The sequence below is a fragment of the Oreochromis aureus genome, linkage group 9 (assembly GCF_013358895.1).
Source record: "Oreochromis aureus strain Israel breed Guangdong linkage group 9, ZZ_aureus, whole genome shotgun sequence".
Classification (NCBI taxonomy): domain Eukaryota; kingdom Metazoa; phylum Chordata; class Actinopteri; order Cichliformes; family Cichlidae; genus Oreochromis; species Oreochromis aureus.
Window position 1 is genome coordinate 37,484,871 of NC_052950.1, and position 25,631 is coordinate 37,510,501.

The 25,631-nt window shown below is 39.6% G+C and overlaps 3 long non-coding RNA genes across 4 annotated transcripts in view; 1 reads left to right on the forward strand and 2 right to left on the reverse strand.

Moving 5' to 3' along the window:
* Nucleotides 1-8,041, reverse strand: part of LOC120441790 — a 17,347-nt gene extending 9,306 nt beyond the window's left edge. The window contains exons 1-2 of the long non-coding RNA XR_005614286.1: nucleotides 7,982-8,041; nucleotides 699-805 (exon numbers count right to left, since the gene is read on the reverse strand). This is a non-coding gene — a long non-coding RNA (uncharacterized LOC120441790). The remainder of the gene's footprint in view (nucleotides 1-698; nucleotides 806-7,981) is intronic.
* A 1,451-nt stretch (nucleotides 8,042-9,492) lies between these two features.
* LOC116326572 lies at nucleotides 9,493-10,141 on the reverse strand. The gene is made up of 3 exons (XR_004199934.2): nucleotides 10,123-10,141; nucleotides 9,961-10,008; nucleotides 9,493-9,863 (listed from the first exon to the last, which is right to left on the reverse strand). It is a non-coding gene; the product is annotated as an uncharacterized LOC116326572 (long non-coding RNA).
* A 4,169-nt stretch (nucleotides 10,142-14,310) lies between these two features.
* The window catches only part of LOC120441680, a 36,800-nt gene continuing 25,479 nt past the window's right edge, over nucleotides 14,311-25,631 (forward strand). For both annotated transcript variants that reach the window (XR_005614180.1, XR_005614181.1), the window contains exons 1-2: nucleotides 14,311-14,372; nucleotides 22,120-22,226. This is a non-coding gene — a long non-coding RNA (uncharacterized LOC120441680). The remainder of the gene's footprint in view (nucleotides 14,373-22,119; nucleotides 22,227-25,631) is intronic.

The following is a 25,631-nucleotide window of genomic DNA, read 5'->3' on the forward strand; positions in this document are numbered from 1 at the left end:
GTGTATATATATATATATATATATATATATATATATATATATGTGTGTGTGTGTGTGTGTGTGTGTGTGTGTGTGTGTGTGTGTGTGTGTATATATATATATATATATATATATATATATATATATATATATATATATATATATGTGTGTGTGTGTGTATATATATATATATATATATATATATATATATATATATATATATATATATATATATATATATATATACACACACACACACACACACACACACACATATATATATATATATATATATATATATATATATATATATACATATACATATACATATACATATATATAAATAAAAAAATGGGACAGGCAAACAGAAGGGGAAAAAAGAGAGAAACTGGATTTCGTTACCGCCTGGGTATCACCATACAAAATGTCAATAAGCCTCTTTTTGAAACTTCTTCAATCTTGACAAACAAGCATCAGCTGATGAAGTGCACACAGTTTCAATAAAAACTGTCACTTACTGTTATTTATTCACCTTTCAGTCACTTTCCTTTTTAAAAGTGTGTAATTTTAAAACTGTATATTCTGTGTATTTATTATTTCACTTCTATTGCCTGTTCTTATTGTCCTTATCTTCAACGTATGCTTCTCGGTTGTTTGTTAATTGCCCCTTGAGAATAAATAAAGTTTTGTGATTCTGATAAAAGTGATATGTTCTTCACCTTTTGTGTTGATGACATTTTTTTCCACTGTAGCAGTTGAGCTGAGTCCAAACAGCTGAAATTGTTCACCTGTTGCTCTGTCAGACTCTTCTCCTCCTGCTGATCAGCTGGGACAAAAAACAGATCTTTGTAACATCACAGTGAGACAAGAACACGAGAGGGACGTGTGTCCCAGGACTGAATTTAAAGCCATCATATTTACAGTTTGGATTTGGGAGACGGACGCCCTCTTTACTTTTAGGAACAGTAACTGAAACTATGGTACTCGTGACCACTGATCGATAGTCACGACATTTGCATATTAATGATCAAGGAACTGACCAGCCCAGCCCATTATTCATTCAGTGGTGCTGGCTTCAGTCATTATGCAAATGTACCGTTCATAAGGTTGGGGAAACCTGCAGTCAGCTGAGACTGTAGAAGTCACTTGGATGAGAGACGAAACGTTTCTCCTAGAGCTGGGCGATATATCGAGTTTTTTAAAAACATCGATATATTTTTATACGAGATATAAGATGTGACAATATCCTTTATGTCGATATAGTCTATGTTACGTTATAATTATAGTTGCGGCGCCGCAAGTTTGCCTCTCTTTCGTCCACTTTTGTCTCTATGCAACGTTACTCGACCTCGCCTCCCCCTCCCCCTCCTCCCCCATCGCTTCACCTGCAGGCAGCGACAAGATGGACACGGCAAATCTCCGTTAACAAGTTACTGCGCATCGCCCTATGCATGGGGCTGGACGGCATCAACGTGTTAACGAGCTAACCACGCTAACGCCTAACCGCACGACCTGAAATCCTTTCATTTTCTCAAAATGAATTATGAATTCTGGTTGTGCTTGATGACCGCGAACCGATTTTATGTGATACACGGCGCTCAGCAATCTCTCAAAAAATGTTTTAGTACGACTTTGGTAAGCTACGGAGCTGCACCGCTTGACGGATTGTCGGAGCATTACGGCTACCGAGGAGCCTCGCGGAGTGATACGTACTGTGCTTCAACGTCATATTACCGTACTGTGTGTGTAGGGACCATAAATGGCACCTGTGCATAGAGATGGTTACGAAGCGGATTTCAAACTCCAGGCTGTCAGTCACGCAGTAGAAGTTGGGAACAGAGCAGCTGTGAAATCTGTCTATGTTATTATGCTCAGCGTCTTTTAGTTTACATTTTGACTGCACAATTGTGAGCTCTTTGTTATGCACAAAACAAAGTTTCATTTATAGAGCATCATTATTTAATAAATGCTCATAATTTATTTTTGAGTAGTTTTTTTCATGTACATCTATGCTGTATGTTAATAAAAGTGCCTGTGTGACATCTGGGACACAGCTTTGACTAAGAACTCTCTTTTTGTTCTTACTTTATGGCTTTAAAAAAATATCGAGATATGAATTTTGGGTCATATCGCCCAGCTCTAGTTTCTCCCACTCAAAAGTCCAAATGAAGAGAACGAGTATGCATCAAGATACATTTAAGAATATGCTTAACATGCACTCTGATTTTAAAAAAATTATTTTAAAAAAAATTCTCTCCATCAATAACAATTTATTGACTGCAACTTGAACGTTGACTCAAAATGACTTTAAATCATCCGGGAACGAAGCATTTGACAAATTATAGACAAAAAAAGATCAAAGCTTACCGCCCTACAGCCTGATAAAGGACACGTGTCTGTAATGTGCGTGTCAGATGATCTGATGTCGTCGTGTTGGTGTTGTTCCCAGACTAGGGCTGCCACAAACGATTATTTTGATAGTCGACTAGTCAGAGATTATTTTTGCGATTAGTCGACTAATCAGATCATGCATCCATTGGACGTAAAACGTACAGCTTATTGCACGAGCATGCATCTGCTCTTATATAACTATCATTAGCTTACAGCTTTAAGTGTTTAAGGTATGTGCTAACTAAAAATAAAGACAAGATGATAGTTTATTAAATTTTAATGAAATCTGCAGATTGTTTCGGTGGAGTTTAATAAACTCAGCCGTCTGCTCCTTGCTATCTAAAATATAACAAGACACCGGAGTATGTTCTCAAGCATCTCACACTTCTGATAATCAGTTGTTTGCTTGACGTTTATTCAGCTGTGTAAAAACTATAACTTTAAACTCAGCAAAACCGATTTACCCAGGAACAAATAAAATACTAAAAAAAGCCAAACAATAACATTTTTCAGTTATCTAAGTGACTTATACATCATGTTTAACCTGAGTAGTGAAAGACGGCGGTGGGTTTGAAAACGATTTGCCCGGAGTCTGGTGTTCTCACTGGCTCTAGTGAAAAAATATTATATACACATATCTATCTATCTATCTATCTATCTATATCTATATCGATAGATATATATCGATAGATATAGAGATATCTATAGATATCTCTATCTCTATCTATATCTATCTCTAGAGATATCTATAGAGATCTCTAGAGATATCTATATCTATAGAGATATAGATATCTCTATAGATATATATATATAGAGAGAGATAGAGAGAGATATATATCTATCGATATCGATAGATAGATATATATAGAGAGAGAGCGAGAGAGAGAGCGAGTGTTACAGTCAACAGTGAAAATAAATGCTAAAACTGAATATATTGCATAGTGTCCCCCCCTCCACCATTAACAAATGGTTCAGCCCATAGCAGGACCGGCTTTTTTCTTGTTTTCAGTAGCAAGCGATGCTTATGATTGTGCCAGAGCACATTTTGAACAACACCATAGGAATTTCGGATTTTGCACAGCTGGTTGGATGCTACACTCTGGAAATGGAAGGAAGGTGAGTGTTATTAACCCTCTGTGGTCCACGGACACGCTGCACCTCCAAATCACATGACTATTTTAAGCTGACATAGCAACAAGCTGCAGCCACGCCAAGTCTCTATTTCAGCCCACATTGAAAGTTCGGACTTCCAAGTTTTTTAATTTTAATTACAGGCCAGTAAATCCAGAGTTATGATAATATATATAAGCCACGCTTTTTTTCTAAATACTGTCGTCATGTTTTTGTGTGTGTGTGTTTTAAGCGTTTTCTAAGGACAGCGCGAAAACAGTAAAGAAAGGAAAAAATGCCACCTCTTTCCTATCGGTGGAAAATGCACCATGTCGACCAATTAAAAAAAAAAAAGTCAACATGTGGGATTTGGTTGTTTAGGAAGAGGGAAAAGTTTTGGGAGTGACGGTAACGGCAGCGAGACAGAGCGAGAGAGAGAGAGAGAGAGAGTTTTTAGATGTGGGAGATTTGTGACGTTTAGTGTGGAGTGTATACTTAGTGTGTTGTGTTGTCTTGTGTAGTTGTTCTGTTGTGTAGTCGTTTTGTTTTGTGTGTCAGTGAGGGCACTAATAAATGTCACTAAGGCACATTTGCAACGTAAACACTGTCACTAAGTAGAAAGCCAGCGGAGTGATACACCTGCTGTTGTCAGGCCTGCAGGTTTATCCCTGTGCTGCTCTCCTCTGTCTTTTGGTGGACAAACTTTTTTTTTACTGGCACACATCATTTGTGGGGCATCTTATTGCGAAACCTGACTGTTCTCTCATTTTAGTTTTAGTAATATTTTTAAATGGTTGTAGAAAATGAAAAAAAAAAAAAAAAAACGGCAGATGTATTGGCTGCATTTTTAGATAAATAGTTGTATATGTTTACAAAATGTACATTTTATATTTGCATTTCAAGTTATAAAAATTTACTCAACATGTCTGTGGGGGTTTTTTACAGTAAAAAATACTACTAGGATTAAGTTCTTTGTGTGATTTCAGATCAGTAATACTAATGCAGTATGTCAGTGAAAAAAACAACTAAATTCAGTTGAGCTGAAAAGAATGATACCAAACAAGGCAAGGGGAAAAAAATAAAATGAAACAATCTGAGGGTGAAATACAAACGTAAACTCAAAAGTAGTCAAAAATGTCCGGTTGTATTTCAGACCTCAGTGGGTTAATCCAACAAATCATGAAAAATTGGGTTTAAATTTATGTTCATGACAGTGCAGATTTCTGTCATTTTCTATAATTTAAGCTGTAAAAATGTGATTGTTTTCTAACAAAAAACAGTGTGAAATTTAAGTTAGACTTGCGTTTGTAAATGAACCGCCCCATGTTGTGTAGCTTTCTGGATTTTATATTTATTTGGCTACATATTTATTTATTATACAGGCTATACAGTACATAACATCAAAACTCACATGTTTTATGTAACTAAAGTGTGTAATTATGTGGGCTACAGACAATAATTAAGTTATAGACTATAACGCGTATACTTACTGCATTTGAATCATTTTAACCATATGTAACCACCTGCATATGTGTTTGGGGGGGAAAAATGGCTTTGATTTTGCCACCCTATTTGATTTCTTTGCCACCCTCATGCCACCCTAAGAAAATTTCTCTAGATCCGCCCCTGATTGGGACACACCTTAAGTACAGTTTTTTTGTTTTACGGCGGTTTGTCCCGAAGTCGCGAAAGTATGACGTCAGAACATTCTGATTGGTCACTTGCAATGAACAACATTTAGGCTGTGTCCCAATTCAGGGTCTGCACGCTTGAAGTACGCACACTACGCGTACTACGTACGGTGCGTACTACAAGTACGGGAAGTGCGGAAGTGAGAGGCTTGTGAAATGGGACGATCTAGCCTTCGTCGCGCTGCTCAGGTTGCCTAGCAACCATGATACTAACCGCGAGAAATGTTTCACACAGCTTTGTGTGACAGAAATGAAGGAGAAAAAATGTTTTGTTGTTCATTCATTTTTGTCATGACATCACTTTGATTAGTTGAGACCACAGGACTGTAAAACATGATAGTTGGGCTTCATTTCTGTACTGAACAGTCATTTCAAGATTAGTTAGTAAATAATAATTAGCTAATGTTGTTCAGGAGACTAAAGTCATCTCACTGTGGTCATGTAAATATAATATGGACAATATTATATGTATTGTCAGATTATATATATATATATATATATGAGCTTGAACTCTGGGTCAAAGATGCAAGTAGCAGTTATTTATATTTCCTATCACCTTAAATCTTCACCCAAAGACAAGTATCTCTGACAGTGTATATACAGATGTATTATATATAAGAGACAAATATTGTTCGTTTAATATGTTGGCATTACTAAATTTGGCTCAATGCTTACATATATGTGTAAAAAGAAAATGTACGAGTTGTGATAACTGTTTCTGATAGAATGAAGATCAGACTGATATATGAAATATTCCTTTATTGGGTGAGAAAATCAGACCATGTCATAACTGCTTTAAGTCATACAGAATAGATATCAGAGCCTTAAACAGGCTGACTTCTGCTAAATGGGTCAAACTGGGCAGAAAGTCTACAAACACATAACATCCTTATAGAATATGATGTAACACTATAGATCAACTTACCTCAGAATATATAAAGCATATAAACAATTACAGCAATATGATGCAACAAACACAGCAGTGCTACTAATCCAAAATACTCAAAGCTTCATAGAACTGAAACAAACATTTATTTTTAGCTCCATTCTGCTGCTGATACATACTTTAGGTTTCTGGATATTAAACTTGTTGCTGCCTTTCATAGTGTGTAACTTGAAAGCCCTGAGTACTTTCTCCCACACTGAAAACACTGGGATGATAGCATTATTTGAACATTACCTAATAAGACTGATTCAGGACAGACAATTAGTTATGTTAAACTTTCCTAGCAGTCCTTCACAAACAGGGAACAGTCTGTCTATTCTCTCCATCTGTCAGCTGCTGCTGGCTCTTCCTCCTCCTCTTCCTCACACACTGCTGAGTTTGTCCTGGTGGATCATCAGGGGTGCAAAGCCTCACAGATGATGTGCAGCAGTGGGTCCCTCAGTCTGTCCTCACTCTGGACACTTGCAGTCGTCACACATGGAAATCAAATGTGTGATAAGCTGCAGGATTCAAACACAAGTGTAACTTATAAATACATGTTCATACTTTTATTCCACAATCAGAGAGAAAGAAACAGAGAGAGTGCAGGACAGACAGACAGGTGACAGTCTCAGGTGTACACACTGCTACAAAACAGCACAAGAGAAGGAGGATTTAGTGTTTGTGTTATTACGAAGTGCTAAACAAGAAGAGTTCCCAGATGGTCCAGTGGACACATGTGTGACTCCTGTGATTAAAGCATCTTTCTTTCAGCTTAACGAGTGAACCGTCAGCTCGTTCAAACACACGTTAAAGTCCGTTTGGCTCGACACCATCGAGCAGAGGCAGCAATATAACATAGCTAACATTAACAGTGCAGTGAATCCTGCTTGTGCCGTCATATTCAGGACTGCAAACCGAGCAGCATCACTGACTTTCAGCTTGTTGTGTTTGTGGATATATGACTGACTTTAATTACCCATAAAATCATCACATTCTCTGTAAGATTAAGGTCGACTATATATATATTTAGAAGTAGAGGCTTTAAAACCAAGTTACCGCTGAAAGTACAAACATCACTAATGTCACATAACTTTGCCGACATGTGGCCAACAGTAATGTTTTAATGTTCTTAAACATTCGCACATAAATAAGTGACATAATATTCAGTACTTACTTTTGACAGTTCACTCTTCGGCCGCTCCCTTCTGCCGTATTTTGCGGCAAAATTATCCACACCCACCGCCGCGCTATGGATTGTGGGATATATGGGGCCACGAAGCGTGCACCGGACCACGCTTGATATTTGGGGAAATCGACGGCGCATTTGGAGTATGCATTTGAAGTGCACTTTGAATTGGGACAGCCGTCGTCGCGTGGCGGTGACGTAATCGCACTTGAAATGCGTACTTCAAGCGTGCAGACCCTGAATTGGGACACAGCCTTAGTATGACGATCTGGGAACAACACCAAAACGACGACATCAGATCGTGCGTAATGTGTTTGTGAAATGAATAAATGTTATTGACTGAGCAGATAATGAACAACTGTGTTCTAGCAGCTGCAGCTTCAGCGCGCTAACACACGCACTCCTTTTATCACTTAAATAGAAATGAGGCTGTAGAGGTTTGGTGCATGCAGAAAAACAGCTGCAGGGACAATTAAAAGACTTTTCTGCTCCAACTTTCTGCCAGCAAACGCTCAACTTCTCCCAGCATGCTGAGCTAATGATTAGTTGGTGTTTTTCTCCAAACACTCTCTCACTCTTCTCTCAACGTGTTCACAATAAACTGTGAACAGACACCGAGGAGAGCAGCAGAAGACCTCATTCAGGAGCTAAACTCAACATGAACTGAACTCACAGTAAAGTTAGCTCGGTGCTTACCTTTAGATGAGCCCACAAACCGAGAGAAACTCCGTGATGAAGCTGGAACTCTTTCCAAACACAGGAAACAGATCAGGGAGCAGAGACCCACGTGGTTCACGCTGATCTCAGCTACGATCCAGGAGACAAGGGTGGGCAGATCGATGCACGTATCGATCCAAACGTTGGTAGTGGTATATGATCGATACTTCAGTTTTTTTCTTTCCTCTAAGGTCACTACTTCACTCCCGCTTCATGAAAAAAGCAGCTCTTTCTGCTCGACTACTCTGCTACTTTGCTCCGCCCCCTTCTGCCTGGTCTGCTTTAAATCGTTGCTGTGCGGTCACGTGACTTTGAAACTACATTTGGACTACAGAGATGGGGGAAAGCCCAGATGGAGGAGAATCGTGTGGAGATATTTTACTGCTGGGCAGATCGATGCAGATATCGATCCAAACGTTGGTAGTGGTATATGATCGATACTTTAGTTCGTCTCTCTCCTCTAAGTTCAATGGTTTACTCCCGTTTCGCGTATAAGCAGTGTCACTGCCCGATCCGTACCGGAAACCCGATAAGTACCCCGCATGCGCGAAAGGTGTCTACTTCCGGTCGAAGCGTTTTACGAGAGTTACGGGTCAGAGTATCTGTTAAGATGTTAACAATAATAAGTTCCTCTTAAAATGTTTCCAATAATGAAACATTTCAATATAATTTAGACAAAAACGAAAAATAAAAAGATAGTTACGGATCAGGACTCCCCGATCCTTACTGCGCATGTGCAGATGTTTTCTTCTTCTTCTGTTTTGTTTAATGGCAGTTTACTCCCAGTGTACAAGGATACCGCACCCTGCTGACCGAGCGAATGATCCGTATTGTAAACTGAATTAGCGTCATTATAAATGCGTGTGAAATTTGATTTAGTGATAGTCGAGTGTGTTTATGCTTGTCTGTGTGGAGAGGATTGATTGGAATAGTGATGATGATCTCCGCTATCACTGTCAATTGTCAGTAAACACTTAATCTGGCTCATTAATTTTCACGTGACATATTACAATTTTTATTTATATACACAATAGGCTATATTTTGATATGAAAGCTGAAAATGCACCATCATAATACAGCAGATATTTTTAATTTTTACTACATATTCTACGAATGTTTTTCTAATAATAAAATATGATATATTCTTGCACTAAAGACAATGTGGCTCATCACCTAAAATCGCTTTACTTTCTATTTTTGTATTAGATTTTTTTTGGTTTGCCACTTTCACTTGAATTAACTTTCTTCTTTGTAACCACAAAATTAACAGTGTTGCAAAATTAATGTTTGACAATATTTTTAAATGGGTATTCTTAGGTTAACCATTTGTTAAATTGAGATTTGACTACACTCATTTGTATATATCCATATCAAATTACACAGGACTACTTTATAATTTTGACAGGTTTACTGTAACAATCCTGAAAACAAACAACATATTTCAAGAACATGAGCAATAGATACAGGTAGATTTATTTCATAAATGTAATTTAAGGAACTAAATTAAACAACATTAAACAAAACACAGCTCATTATGACTTCTTGGCTAGTACGCAGTAACAAAGAACTCCACCGAGGCCAGGCCACAGAGGGCAAAAGAAATTAAACAAACAACAAAAAGAAATCGGTGATAACCAATAACACAAGAGTTAGCAAAAACTGTCACAAATGAAAACGGGTATCAGATCATGAACCAACATGTGGGGGAACCACAAATGGGGAACCCTGGTACAAATTAGTAAAAATGCACACACAGGAGAAAAATCAACGAAAAACGTACCGGCAAGCAACGCAGCAGGTTGACTTGTGGATCCTTCCAGGTGGCCACGACGTAGAGGTCAGCAATGTGAACATCTTTTCCCTAAAGGAAACACACACACACACAAAAACCCAAAATCAATACACAGCAACCATTAATGGCTTTAACAAAGAAAAAATGTACCAGTACAACAGATTACATGTCTTTGTGCAGCTTCCCCCACAATCTTCAGACAAGCATTCCCAATCTGAAAGAAACAGCAAAAAGCAACAGAATACGGTTTCAGTCACTATTCTTAAAATCTTGCATTACATCCTATTTTCTTTGTGGTACATTAGCTAAAGTAACAAGACATACTTACAGTAGATTCCATGGACTGTTCCAAACCCAGGCTCCAAAAGTCTTCCCAAGTCAGGCAGATATTGTCTTCCTTCACTAGGAGTTCTCCTGGAGGTCGGTTTTAGTCCAAAACATATTTGAGCTAAATGAAAAGAGCACATCATGTGAATTTGCTTCAAAATATTATATAAAAATAATAAAGAAAAAGAATGAAAGGGAAAATACTAAATAAGGCTGGAATTACTCTCATGCTTCAGCAATTCTATAACCATCAACGACTTTGACTTATAAAGGTTTAACGTGACTGCACAGAAATGGGCCTCATCAGACTGGACTGAAGAGGGTCCAAGTCTTTCTGCCACTTTGCTCCTGGACTGGCATACTGATGATCAATCTGCCATTCAGGAGTCCCATATGAGTGGTCCAGGAGAAACTTCCTCTCAGTTGGTGGATCTGATAATATGCAAATATGTGGCATGACATACAAACTTTAAACCATTTTTAACATTAAATCTAAATGTAATTGCGACTACTTATTGCATGTCATACTCTTACTTTTTGAACTGTGGTAGTTCCTCAGCCTGGACACGTTTACCTTCTGGCAAGTTGCTCCCTTCACAATAGTGGCCACCCCCTTTGGCGTGATGCTGGCCACAGTGTACGGTCCTTGGCTTTGGATCAATAATGCATCTCCAGTGTGTCGTCTCTTTGGATCACCTGACAAAAGAACATCATCACCTGCTTGAACAACACACTGTCTTACCTGCTTCCTTTTCTGTGTTCCAAAGGTCTTCTTCTGGGTGTCCTGTGCCCTCTCAATGTTGCGAAGAACCTACAAAAAATGACACAAAAATCAGATTGAGAAAGTGTTGAATACACAATAAAAATGAGAATGTTATCAACCACATTTTCCCTTTTTTCCTAAACAAATCTCCTTTCCCTGTCAGCCAGCCACCTTCAAATGTACAGACCGTTTCATTCAGAACTGTCATCTCCTCAACTCTTGTGTCGATGTCCTCTTCAGGGTTTGCAACCTCAAAGTCATCGTCCATGGGACAGGCGTTCATCACAGCAGGAAGACGTGGATGTCGGTGGAAGAGCAGGAAATAGGGACTGTGGCGGGTGGAGTGCTGATCAAACAAAATCTCTCCATTATTTCACTTTCTCTTGCACTTGTCAATTCATTTTTTTAAATTTAAGTTTAAAAACACATTCTTAAAACGATGCAACACTGTAAAGTATCTTAAAAGGAATACAATATGTCTATACTGGAATACCTGCTTTGCAGTGTTGATGCCATACACCGCAGCAGCAAGGTGTACGTGCCAGTCATCATGGTTCTGGTTGACGTACTTTCTGAGAGCACGCTTAATGTTCTGGTTGGTCCTCTCATCCTTTGAGTTTTATTGTAGAATAGATAAATAAGCATGACTGATTTCACATGAGTGACTCAAGGTTATCCAAATGCTTACCTGCCCGTTGGTCTGGGGGTGGTACTGGAGACAGCATGTTTAATATTCAGCATGCTGAAAATGCTGTTGTTGAGCTGCAGTGACATGAGCAAACTTGGCCTAAATACATCATATCATATCAAGGCATGAATAACACTTTCACAAGTTTTACCTGGTTCACAAACTCCTTTCCTTGGTCAGTGATGATTTTCCTGACCATGCCAAACGTGTATAATTTAGAGGTCATGATTGCAGAGACCTCAGCTGCAGTCTTGGACTTAAGAGGTTCTGCAATCACCCACTTAGTAAACAGATCGGTCATTGTCAGGACATATCGGTTCCCTAGACGTGTTTCCGGGAGTGGTCCAATTAAATCCATGCCCAGCACCTCCCAAGGTTCTTTTACCTGCAGGTCACAGAACTTATCAAATTAAAATTTAAAGCTACCCTGCAGCACAAAAGCTTATTAGCATGAAGATGAAATTGGTGAACAGGCCTTAAGATGTACCTTGTCATCTAATCACATGAGCCAAGGTGTGAAAGCGGGTGTGGGTCCTAATCAGCTAGAGTTTTGGGTGAGCTCATTGTGAAACCTGGCCCCATGCTACCATGTGATTTCCTGAGGTCAGATGGCCCAGGATGTGAGTGGGCGTTAAGGCGTCTGGGAAGGGATCTCAAAACTGGATTATAGATGGCAGACAGTTGGTGTTGTAAACCACCACCATCTGTTCAAAGATGGTCGCTCACAGTGGACATAAATGGCCTCTTTCACTCCTCTTTCAAACCCATCTGTCCTCTCTGTCCAAAATGTGAACGTTGGCATCCTCGAAAGAGTGACCTTTGTCCTTTAGATGCAGATGAACTGCTGAGTCTTGTCCTGTGGAGGTGGCTCTTCTATGTTGTGCCATGCGCTTGTGAAGTAGCTTTTTGGTTTCTCCGATGTAGAGGTTTCTCTAGGACCCACACCCGCTTTCACACCCTGGCTCATGTGATTAGGTAGAGGATCATCAGGGGGTCCTTTGTCCCCCTTTGGGGGGGAAACTCCCACTAGGTTTAAATCTGGGACTCTCCACCATTGACCCTTAGAACTGAAGAAGCTTCTCGGATGAGAGGTGAAACATCTTCAAGCAACTCAAGAAGTCCAGACGCTTTTCTTTCCAAGCTCCTTAGTCTCGAGTGGGCCCCAGGTTTTATTGCACCTTCATAGGAAGTAAGTTGTAAAGTGTGTCATGGTCCCTGTGCCTCGCTGGTCGACCTTCTATTAGGCAATATGTTTGTGGGGTTTTTTGCTCTCTCCCTCCTCCCTCTCCCCCTCTCGCTCTTGCCGCGGTGACGCTCATTGCGGGCTCCCGCTGCTGGCCCACACACCTGCTCTCATCACCGCACCGGCTGCTGATCCCAGCTGATTGCTGCACTACTTAAGATGGCAGGTCTACGCTAGTCTTCGCTGGATCATTGAGCTATCAGCGTCAGTCAACTTGTGCATCTGCAAACCTGAATCTTGAAAGCCTTTTGTGATTATCCTGCTAACCTGCCCTTTTGTGTTTAGATCGTTTCTGGAACCTGATCCTGAGAGCAGTGACTGAGGAGGAGGACTTGGAGCTTTTGTACAGAAAGTGTGGAGCACCTTTTCCCCTAACCCTGTTTCCCACGGCGACCTGGACCCCCTTTCCCCTGCACATTGTATATAGCCACTTGGTGATTGTGTTCGCTATAAATAAACGCACTGCTCTTCACTTAAAGGAAAACCCTGGCCTGCTCCTGAGTCTCTTTCAGAAACCTTATCAAAGTAAAAGGCGTCTGGATATCCTGCTGTTAGGGAAGTGATGGGGGTCACTACTTTCCTTAGAGCGGGAGGGTGGCCAACATGTGAGAGGTGTAGAATGTCTTTCTGTGTGTGTGTGTGTGTGTGTGTGTGTGTGTGTGTGTGTGTGTGTGTGTGTGTGTGTGTGTATAACGTGAAAGCACAGCTGCCATCATCAGAGACTGCTTGGGAGTTGGACCATTGTCTCTCTATATTTCAAAATGATATTAACACCCCTATTATTTTGACACTCCAAGATGGCGCCGAGTATAGCAGCCTCTTCCTGTTAAAAGGGAGTTTTTCCTTCCCACTGTCGCCAAAGTGCTTGCTCACAGGTGGTCATATGATTGTTGGGCTTTTCTCTGTATCTATTCTTGTACGATCTATTGTACATAATAAAGCGCTTTGAGGTGACTATTGTTGTGATTTTGCGCTAAATAAATAAAATTGCAAGCACAAACGTTGCATGTTGAGAAGAGAATATTTTTGAGCGAACAAAAGTTTAATTCGAGCGAAGAAAAATAATTTCTGCGTGGAAGAATTGAATTTCAGTGTTTGCTATTATCCATATACACACAATAGCAGGGCCTCTCATTCAATTGTTGGCATTTGACTTGCTCAGATCTCTGCTCTGTGCGCTCACAGACATCTGCAGACCTGTTCTCAGTGTGTAGATCACGCTGAGATGCGACCAAACAGCAATGAATCACAGCGGAGCAGAAAAAGGGGCGGAGCATACTGTGTGCGCAGGAGAGGAGTCGAGCAGAGAGAGCTGCTTTTTCATGAAACGGGAGTAAAGTAGTGAACTTAGAGGAGAGAAACAAACAAAGTATCGATCATATACCACTACCAACGTTTGGATCGATATCTGCATCGATCTGCCCACCCTTGTCTCCTGGATCGTAGCTGAGATCAGCGTGAACCACGTGGGTCTCTGCTCCCTGATCTGTTTCCTGTGTTTGGAAAGAGTTCCAGCTTCATCACGGAGTTTCTCTCGGTTTGTGGGCTCATCTAAAGGTAAGCACCGAGCTAACTTTACTGTGAGTTCAGTTCATGTTGAGTTTAGCTCCTGAATGAGGTCTTCTGCTGCTCTCCTCGGTGTCTGTTCACAGTTTATTGTCAACACGTTGAGAGAAGAGTGAGAGGGTGTTTGGAGAAAAACACCAACTAATCATTAGCTCAGCATGCTGGGAGAAGTTGGAGCAGAAAAGTCTTTTCATTGTCCCTGCAGCTGTTTTTCTGCCTGCACCAAACCTCTACAGCCTCATTTCTATTTGTATGGACTCAAATGTCGTCATACATATTTTATACTTGTAAATCAAATGTGTATTTGTGTATTGAGTTTTGTAACTTTGTAAACCAAAATGTGTGAAAATTTTGTTTGTGCATCTACAGATTACAATTTATGTGTGTTTATTTACAATAAAAAAGTTTGTAAAAAATATTTACATGAGTTGCTGGTTACAGATACAAAGCAAAAAAATTACATGTAAAACTGCGCTCAGGTTTCCTGGCTGCGTGTGGCTTTCGACGTAGATGTACAAGTTTCGGTCAAAACAACTCCTTATATGCTACCAGTTCCTCTTTCTTTGCGTCTCACTTCCTGCACTAAACTTCCCCTTTTCTTTACTTCTCCTTTCTAAAGCCTGACAAACAAATTCTCATCTGAAGATGCGCAAAAATAAAATTTTCACATGTTTTGGTTTACAAGGTTACAAATACGCATTTGATTTACAAGTACAAAATATTTATGACTGTTGAGTCTGTGTTTCCACAGGCCCCGCTAGTTTTGAGACTTATTCCTCATGAAGAGCGAAATCAAGACAGAACATCTTCAACCGGTCTTTAACTCGCTAACGAGGAAAGGCTTTGGTCAGAACCAGGCAGTGGAGCTCACACTCCTCACCTGTCTCTAGCCCAAATCCTTCAAAGAGCAGCAGTTCTTGTAGCTTTTTTATTGACAAACTGTTACAGTTCACACAATACAACACAAGCACCTCCCACTGTAAAACCCCCCTGGGTTACAAAGACAAGTGTGTGTGTGTGTGTGTGTGTGTGTGTGTGTGTGTGTGTGTGTGTGTGTGTGAGTGAGAGAGAGAGAGAGAGAGACCTCCTGGGGCCTGTTCTTCGTACCTCGCTTACTACATCCAAGATCAAATGACACATCCAAGATCAAATCATCGCGCTAACTTTGAGCTCGCTAATCCGGTTCTCCGAACACACCTGTTGTTGACGATTAGTATAGCTGGATGAAGTAATCTGAGATCACTGGGTGGCTTAAAAGGGGCTACGCATCGATAGTAGAAACATTGATCGGCAACCCTGTGATTGGTCGGAGAAGATGTCGAAGGAGTGCGCACAGTATTTCACGGCAGCAGACCAAGAACTCTTGATTGAGGGATATCAGGAGTTTCAGAGTTTAATTAAAACGCAGGGGAACACTGCAAAGGCTGCAAAAGCAAGGAGAGAGGGCTGGCAGAAAGTTGCTGACAAATTAAACTCGTAAGTGATCCATGATATTACATTATATCATGTGATATTATTTTATTCCACATTATATTATATTACATCATATCCTCTTTCACATTAGAGCCACAACAGGACCCACTAGAACATGAGAACAAGTAAAAGTGAAATATAAGAATATTCCACAGAATGGTAATAGTTATCACTTATATTGCTTTTAGTCTATGACAAGAGACCCTGAAATAATCTGTTTGTTTGTTTATAACAGCAACCAAGAAAAGGGCAGAGCAAATAAAGACAGGTGGTGGTCCTGCACCCCCTCGTCACACCCCTTTTTGTACTGTGACATTTATTGACATTGTGGGTTTTTTTGTGTGTAGTTTGACATAACACTCCATCACTTTTACCTGTTCCCATGCAAGGGGTGACTGAAGCATGCACAGTAAGTCGGGAGTAAGTATATACAGTACAGTAAGTATGTGTATATATATATATATATGGAGAGAGCGAGAGAGAGAGAGAGAGAAAGTAAATAATACCCTCACGGGAGAATCGATATCTCTCTATGAGCACACCGTCGCGCTGAGCTAAAGGATCCCGTCTATCCCGCAATATACGCTAAATTCTGTAAACTCTCCTTATCAATCTTGCACCTTCCTTGCTCGCGTACAAACGGACAGGACATGGCTGCGACAGACTTCCCAAATCCACCTTCGCTTTTTTAGCCGTGGTCTGTCATCTTGATTGCACGTAGTAATTTACTATTACTACTCTAAAATATGAATTACATCTGACATGATCTACTACATGTAATAGAATGATTAATAGTACATTTCCCTTTTTTTCGGAAATGACCTGTATGTATCTGTATGAAATCAATAAAAGAATCAAATACATTATCTTTAGTTACATTGATAATATTTATTTATGGAAAAACAGTGGCGAAATATCGCTCTTGCTTTCATATAACTGCAGCGGACATACCTGAGAGGCCGCGATCTAATCCTGTTTACATAAAGTAAACCTGCTCCCGAGCAGGTTTACGCCACGGATCTGTTGCTATGACAGCAAGTCCCAGATGAGCTTCGGAGAACCGAACGATCCAAGATCACGCGAAATCGTCAACATTCAAATCCGGCTAACTTACTTAGCGAGGTACGAAGAACAGGCCCCAGCTCACCAAAAGGATCATAAAAGCCGGAAGCCGGGGAGGGAGACAAAGGAATGTCTTGATCCTATAGTTTGAAGTAAGACTTTACAAATTTAAGAACCACAATGACAACATTCAACAATTTGACTTAACAATGACCACAATTTGAGCCCAGATATTTCAAGTGATAACAGGAAAGTGTGTGTGTGTGTGTTCTCGATTTTACTACCTGGTGGGATCCACTTTAAAGTTGTCCATAAAATTTAAATGATTAATTTTACAAAAATGAAAGCAATATATCACTGACATACAAACAAGGACAAAATTGTTAGTACCCAGCTGTTTATTTAAAAAAAAAAAACCCACAATGATTACTGAAAGAACTTGAAACTGACAAAAGTAATAATCGTTTTAAACAATATATTTAAAATCTGACATTGCTTTTGAATTGTTGTTCAACAATATTGTTTTAAAAAAGAAACTCAAGAAGTAGACCTGGTCAAAATTATGGTTTCAAGGATTAAAAAAAAAAAACGTGGGTAAGGGGCTAGGGGAACCTGTGTGTGTGTGTGTGTGTGTGTGTGTGTGTGTGTGTGTGTGTGTGTGTGTGTGTGTGTGTGTGTGTGTGTGTGTGTGTGTGTGTGTGTGTGTGTGTGTGTGTGTGTGTGTTTATGGGACATTTGACAGTAGATCTCATGGCAAACGACGAATGAGGACACCACAGTTGAATGCAAATAATAAAAGATTCAAGACTGGAAATTGCCACGGAGGATATTGGCAAACCACTTTGGCAAGGCACATCAACTGGAGTAGTTTGCTGACGTAGAGTGGACCAAAATACCAACAAAAATGAAGTTAAGGGTACTGATACTTTTATCCAGGCCTGATTTTTTTTTATTTTTTTAGACAATTTTAGGTTATTTCAGTGGCCATAATGGTTTTTTCTATTATTATTGGAGGAGAGGATAACAATGATGTCCAAGGCTGTATCCCAATTCAGGGTCTGCAGCCTTGGAGTACGCAGCCTTAATGGTCCACAAGGGCCGCGTACTCGAAGACCGAGAAGGCCGGAAGTGCGAGGCTTGTGAAATGGGATTGTCTAGCCTCCATCACGCAGCTCATGATACTAACCGCTAGAAACATTTTATACAGTATTGTTTGACAGAAATAAAGGAAAAAATATTTTCTTAATGAGCTTTTTTTGATTTGATAAGAATCTGAGGCTTAGACCACGGGACAGTAAAACATGACTGTTGGTCTTCATATCTGTACTGAACAGTCATTGTAAGATTAGTGTAGTGGCAATTCCTTTACTTTTGACAAACCAAACGTCCCACAATTTAAAGTCCACAAGCCACTGCTGCACTGAGATAATGTTTCATACGCAGGCAAAAGAAGTCCACTGTCCAAACTTGAAAGTTGAGTTTTTTATGGTTTATTTATCCAGTTTGGCAAGCAATAATAAGATCCTTCCTGCTGCTTCTCCTGCTCTGGTAAAAAACCATAGGCCCACCCCAGTGCATGCTGGTCCTATACCAGTCTCTTTATTTATAGAAACAAAATGGCCCTACAGTGCTTACTGACTAATTTAACAAAGTAACAACAAACAAACAAAACATTGAAACAAAATATTAACCAACAAATAAACTTGTAAATAAACCCCAAAATATAAGTAAACTAACAACAAACTTTAACTAATTCAAAAATAATAAAAAAATAAGAACAAATGGCTCCAACAATTAGTAAATCTTAAAAGCTAAAGCACTGTGTGTGTGTGTGTGTGTGTGTCCATGTCCATGCTGTCCAGTCTCTTTTCCAGCTGCTAGAACACACCTGTTCAACATCTATTCAGTCAATCATGTTTATTTCGCATCTACGGACACATTATAGACGTGTCTTTTATCAGGCTGTAGAGCGATAAGCTTTGATCTTTTTTTAGTCTATAATTTGTCAAATGCATTTTTCCTGGATGATTTAAAGTCTTTTTTTTTAAAAAAAACTTTCTTTTTATTGTTTTTCTTTAAACACTATACAGGGGGGGTAGGGGGGTAACAACAAAACAACAACAACAAACAAAAATAAATAAATAAATAAATAGTGCAAGTAGGATAACAGAGACAAACAAACAAACAAACAAACAAACAAAAACAACAACAACAACAACAACAAACAAAACAAAACAAAAAAAACATGTTGGATCTCCTTGTTTCTACAGTTTGATCATTTCTCATTATCAATGTGTTGGTCTTTATCCTGTTAGGTTTGTGTACTCAGTCCATTTCTCCCACTTTTTATGGTATTGATCTTCCCGAGTCCTTATTCTGTAGGTCAATTGTTCCATGATTTGTATTTCATCTATAATTTTTATCCATTCGTCCTGTGATGGTGGGTCTATCTTGTTCCATTTTCTTGTAATTGCCTTTTTACAGGCAGCAAGCATAATTTTCAATATGTATCTATCTTCTTTCATCACATTTCCCGTAATGACACCAAAATATAATAATGTACAAGTCTTAGATACAGCATAACCCAGAATTTTACCTATAACTAAATGAACATCTGCCCAAAATTTTGTAATCTTGGGACAGAACCAGAACACATGGGAATGATTCACATCTACCTCTCCACAGCCCCTCCAACACGGTTGTGGTAATGAGGTATGTTTGTTCTTAATTTTGGGTGTTATAAAAAATCTAATTACATTTTTCCAGCAGTGCAGTCTCCAGGCACGTGATGATGTTGTTAACTGCTCTATTTAAAGTCATTTTGAGTCAACACTCAACCTGCAGTGAGTAAATTTTAGGTAAAAAGCTCCCCGAGTGTCAAATAATTATTGATGGAGAGAATTTGTTATTTTTTGGGGGGGAATATGCTTAAAATGCTTTCTCATTAAAAAACATTTTCATAAAACTATTTTGTTCTGGACGTAGTGTTTTTAGTGGGAGAAACATTTCATCACTCATCCAAGCGACTTCTTCAGCTGACTGCAGGTTTCTAACCTTATAAACAGTACATTTGCACCAGGGCTCGCAAAATCGCTAGCCCGACGTCCCGGGGCTAGCGATTTTTCCAGTCGGGCTACCAAAATCTATCTCAGCCCTGCCCGTCGGGCTATCATAGGAAGGAAAAATATATGTCAATGCTTTTGCATTCTTTCGGAAATGTAGCTGGGTAATTATGTCATTGGCATCGGTGAGCCACTGTCAATATGTGACATATTGAAATCGCGTTTGAATTTGTGCTTGTTTTCTGCTTTCACTTTGCAATCGCATGAACTGTTTATAGAGAGCGACAGTACTGATTGGTGAGTGACGATAATTTGCGCACCAATTCCTCTGACATCATCTTATCAATCGTTAGCTTACTATGCAAACATGACAAGTGAAATCTCCCGCAGCAAGCTTAAACATGTGAGAGGTTGATCGCGCAGAGAATCGCTGAGTGTTATGTGAGTGTGTGTGTAAAAGCAGCAGGATGTATATTTTAGTTCTGCTGAGCCAAATAAGACAGGTCAGAGTGAAGAAGTGACAGCCAAAGAAAAGCCGACCACAAAACGGAAAAGTTATGACAAATCAGACTATAAGGCAAAAAGAAAGTGCAGCTTTATAGTTTTCTGTGGGTGCAATATGACAAGCTAAATAACCAGGGGTGCGCATAAGTGGTCCGCAGGTGCGCATTCGCTGTCAAAATAAAAAACGCGCACAAAATAAGAAGTTGCAACACGTGTTTGCGTACATAAGATTTTCTGGAGGACAGACATTTGTTTAGAACTCTTAAAGATGTCGAAGAAGCTCCTTTAAGCAATTACTTTGGTGTTCCTCCACCTCCCAAAAAAATGTCAGAAGGAGTCCGAACCACAAAAGAAGCGCGTATTCTCGGAAAAGTGGTTGCAGGAGGTGAGCTGGCTTCAAACAAATGATGAACGCACAGAGATTTGGTGCAGAATGTGCTGTGAAAATCCCACTCTAGCGGACAAAAATGGTGCCTTTTATATGTATGCAAACGCGCGTTGCAACTGGTGAGCGTCTTTTATTTTGACAGGGAATGCGCACCTGCGGACCACTTATGTGCACCCCTGTAAATAACATAATGTTCTGCCGGGTGTGTTGTTGGTTTTCCCTCGATTTCTGAGTCGACAAGCGCCTTTGTTACTGGGACCAGTAATTTTAAGAAAGGCCCCCATTAGAACCCATGAGAAATGCAAGAAATGCATTATTGCTCAGTCTGCAGTATCATGCCCAGAACAAACACCAATTGCAAATAACATACTAAAAATAAACCTGAAAAATCTGTTTAGAACAGCGTACTGTGTTGCAAAGCGTGAACTACCACTGGCAAAATTTAGCAGTCTTTGCAAACTTAAAAAAAAAATGGCCTCGATCTTGGTTCCACTTACCTCTTACCCATGACTTCAGTGGAAATTTCAAATTCAGGACCTGACACAGACTGATTCCTGTTGTACAGTTCTTACAAGTTCATAGAAATTTCTGTTCAATTAGAACCAAGTATTTGAGTTGATGATTGTAATTTTTATACAATGTTGTAATTTGTGTTTCAACAATTTTTTGATTAATGTTTTGTTTCCGTTACAATATTATACTTTAATGTATAATATTTTAAAGGAAACAAAACAGGAAACAGTACATTAATCAAAAATTTGCTCTCTTTTTTATTCGGGCTACTTAAATTTATTTTGGGCTACCACAAACTGAAGAGTCCCTGCCCGAAGGGCTACCAGGGATTTTGAAATTTTGCGAGCCCTGTGCACAACAACTGAAACTAGCCCACTGAATGAACAATGGGCTGAGGTAAGTTCCTGGATCATTAATATGCAAATGTTATGACCATTGATCAAAGACCACTGATCAATGGCCATGAGTACCATTGTTTCAGAGCGTGTCCGTCTCCCAAATCCAAACTGGAAGCTAGGTCCACAGCAGAGGGGCCTGAAAGCTGAAGGCTCAGCTTTCTGTTCTATTTTTAAATACTGTAGGAACCGCAAGTAAGCCTGCAGTGTGAGAGCGAAGTGCTCCAATGGGATAATATGATGCTATGAGATCTTTAAGCTATGATGGGGCCTGATTAGTCAACACTCCTTCCCCGTTCTTGTTTCACTGTGATGTTACAAAGATCTGTTTTGTGTCCCAGCTGATCAGCAGGAGGAGAAGAGTCTGACGGAGCACCAGACGAACATTTTCAACCATTTGGACTCAGCTCAGCTGCTACAGTGGACAAAAATGTCATCAACACAAAAGGTGAAGAACCTATCACTTTTATTGAAACTGTGTGCACTTCATCAGCTGATGCTGGTTTGTCAAGATTGAAAAACATTCAAGAAGACGTTTATTGTTATTTTGTATGGTGATACCCAGGCTGAAATGAAAGTGTTTCTCACCAGCATCTACAGTGCAATAATCAATACAACTAAAAAGAAAAATGGTTTAACAAACAGTAAAAAGGCAGTAATAAATTTCATAAATAAATAGGGGTAAATAACATAAAATCTAAATTCATAAACAAACTCAAGTCCAAATAGTCACACTCATACAGGTAGCAGCAGCCCTTTCACAGAAGGGGATAAATAAATTAAGTAGTGTGTGTATCTGGGGAGTATATTGTATGCTGTGTGTGTGTGTGGATAGGAGGCATCAGAGTACAGCTGTGCTAATAGCCGAATGGATGGTAAGGGGGTGCAGTCCTGCTTTTCTTAGTCTCCTGAGGGAGTGCAGACGCTTTTGTGCTTTTTTTGATAACTGCTGTTGTATTAATGAAGAAGGACAGGTCATCAGCAAGGTGCACACCCAGGAACATAACACTGCTGACCCTCTCCACAGCAGCACCTTCTATGGTGAGGTCTGTGTGGTGATCTCTGCCAGACTTCCTGAAATCAATCACCATCTCTTTTGTTTTGTCCACATTGTTGGTGAGATTATGGGATCTACACCACACTTCAAGCTGCTCCACATCCATTCTATAAGTGGTCGTTGTCAGTGATGAGACCAACCACAGTTGTGTTGTCCTGCTACCCCCCCCAAAAACCCATCTCCATTGAGACTGTGTCAGCTCCCAAAAAGACAAAAAACAAACCAAAAACCAGCAATAAACAACTTAAACATAAAAAAATCACAAAGAAAGAACAATACAGTATCCACATCTGAACCAAAGAGTAAAACAGTGAAATGTGGATTATTAAATATTAGGTCTCTCTCCTCCAAGTCTCTGTTAGTACATGACTTAATAATTGATCAACAAATCGATTTACTCTGCCTTACAGAAACCTGGTTGCAGCAGGATGAGTATGTTAGTTTAAATGAATCAACACCCCCGAGTCATTCTAACTACCAGAAATCCCGAAGCACAGGCCGAGGGGGCGGTGTGGCAGCAATTTTTCACACCAGCCTATTAATTAACGAAAGACCAAGACAGACTTTTAATTCATTTGAAAGCCTGATGCTTAGCCTCGTCCACCCCAGCTGTAAAACTCAGAAACCAGTCTTACTTGTTATCATCTATCGTCCACCTGGGCCTTACACAGAGTTTCTCTCTGATTTCTCAGACTTTTATCTGATTTAGTGCTCAGCTCAGATAAAATAATTATTGTGGGTGATTTTAACATCCATGTAGATGCTAAAATGACAGCCTCAACATGGCATGTAATCTGTTATTAGACTCAATTGGCTTCTCTCAAAATGTAAAAGAACCCACCCACCACTTTAACCACACTCTAGATCTTGTTTTAACATATGGCATAGAAACTGAACATTTAACAGTGTTTCCTGAAAACCCTCTGCTGTCTGATCATTTCCTGATAACATTTACATTTACAATAATTGATTACACAGCAGCGGAGAGTAGACTTTATCACAGTAGATGTCTTTCTGAAAGTGCTGTAACTAAGTTTAAGAATATAATCCACCCACTGTTATCATCTTCAATGCCCTGTACCAACATAGAGCAGAGCAGCTATCTGAACGCTACTCCAACAGAGGTCGATTATCTTGTTAATAATTTTACCTCCTCACTACGTGCGACTCTGGATACTGTAGCTCCTGTGAAAACTAAGGCCTCAAATCAGAAGTACCTGACTCTGTGGTATAATTCTCAAACACGTAGCCTAAAGCAGATAACTCGTAAGCTGGAGAGGAAATGGCGTGTCACAAATTTAGAGGATCATCATTTAGCCTGGAGAAATAGTTTGCTGCTTTATAAGAAAGCCCTCCGCAAAGCCAGAACATCTTACTATTCGTCACTGATTGAAGAAAATAAGAACAACCCCAGGTTTCTCTTCAGCACTGTAGCCAGGCTGACAAACAGTTAGAGCTCTACTGAGCCAACAATCCCTTTAACGTTAACTAGTAATGACTTCATGAACTTCTTCACAAATAAAATTTTTATCATTAGAGAAAAAATTACCAATAATCATCCCACAGATGTAACATTATCTACAGCTACTTTTAGTACCATCAATGTTAAGTTAGACTCTTTTTCTCCAATTGATCTTTCTGAGTTAACTTCAATAATTAATTCCTCCAAACCATCAACGTGTCTTTTAGACCCCATTCCTACAAAACTGCTCAAAGAAGTCCTGCCATTAATTAATGCTTCAATCTTAAATATGATCAACCTATCTCTAATAATCAGCTATGTACCACAGGCCTTCAAGGTGGCTGTAGTTAAACCTTTACTTAAAAAGCATCTCTAGACCCAGCTGTCTTAGCTAATTATAGGCCAATCTCCAACCTTCCTTTCATATCAAACATCCTTGAAAGAGTAGTTGTCAAACAGCTAACTGATCATCTGCAGAGGAATGGCTTATTTGAAGAGTTTCAGTCAGGTTTCAGAGCTCATCACAGCACAGAAACAGCTTTAGTGAAGGTTACAAATGATCTTCTTATGGCCTCTGACAGTGGACTCATCTCTGTGCTTGTCCTGCTAGACCTCAGTGCTGCGTTCGATACTGTCGACCATAATATCCTATTAGAGCGATTAGAACATGCTGTAGGTATTACAGGTACTGCGCTGCAGTGGTTTGTATCATATCTATCTAATAGACTCCAATTTGTACATGTAAATGGAGAGTCCTCTTCACACACTAAGGTCAATTATGGAGTTCCACAGGGTTCAGTGCTAGGACCAATTCTGTTTACATTATACATGCTTCCCTTAGGCAGCATCATTAGAAGACATAGCATAAATTTTCACTGCTATGCAGATGACACGCAGCTCTATCTGTCCATGAAGCCAGGTATCACAGACCAATTAGTTAAACTGCAGGAATGTCTTAAAGACATAAAGACCTGGATGGCCGCTAACTTTCTGCTTCTTAATTCAGATAAAACTGAGGTTATTGTACTCGGCCCTGAAAATCTTAGAAATATGGTATCTAAGCAGATTCTTACTCTGGATGGCATTACCTTGGCCTCCAGTAATGCTGTGAGGAACCTTGAGTCATTTTTGACCAGGACATGTCCTTCAACGCACATATTAAACAAATATGTAAGACTGCTTTCTTCCATTTGCGCAACATCTCTAAAATTAGAAATATCCTGTCTCAGAGTGATGCTGAAAAACTAGTTCATGCATTTATTACTTCCAGGCTGGACTACTGTAATTCTTTATTATCAGGATGTCCTAAAACTCGCTGAAAAGCCTTCAGCTAA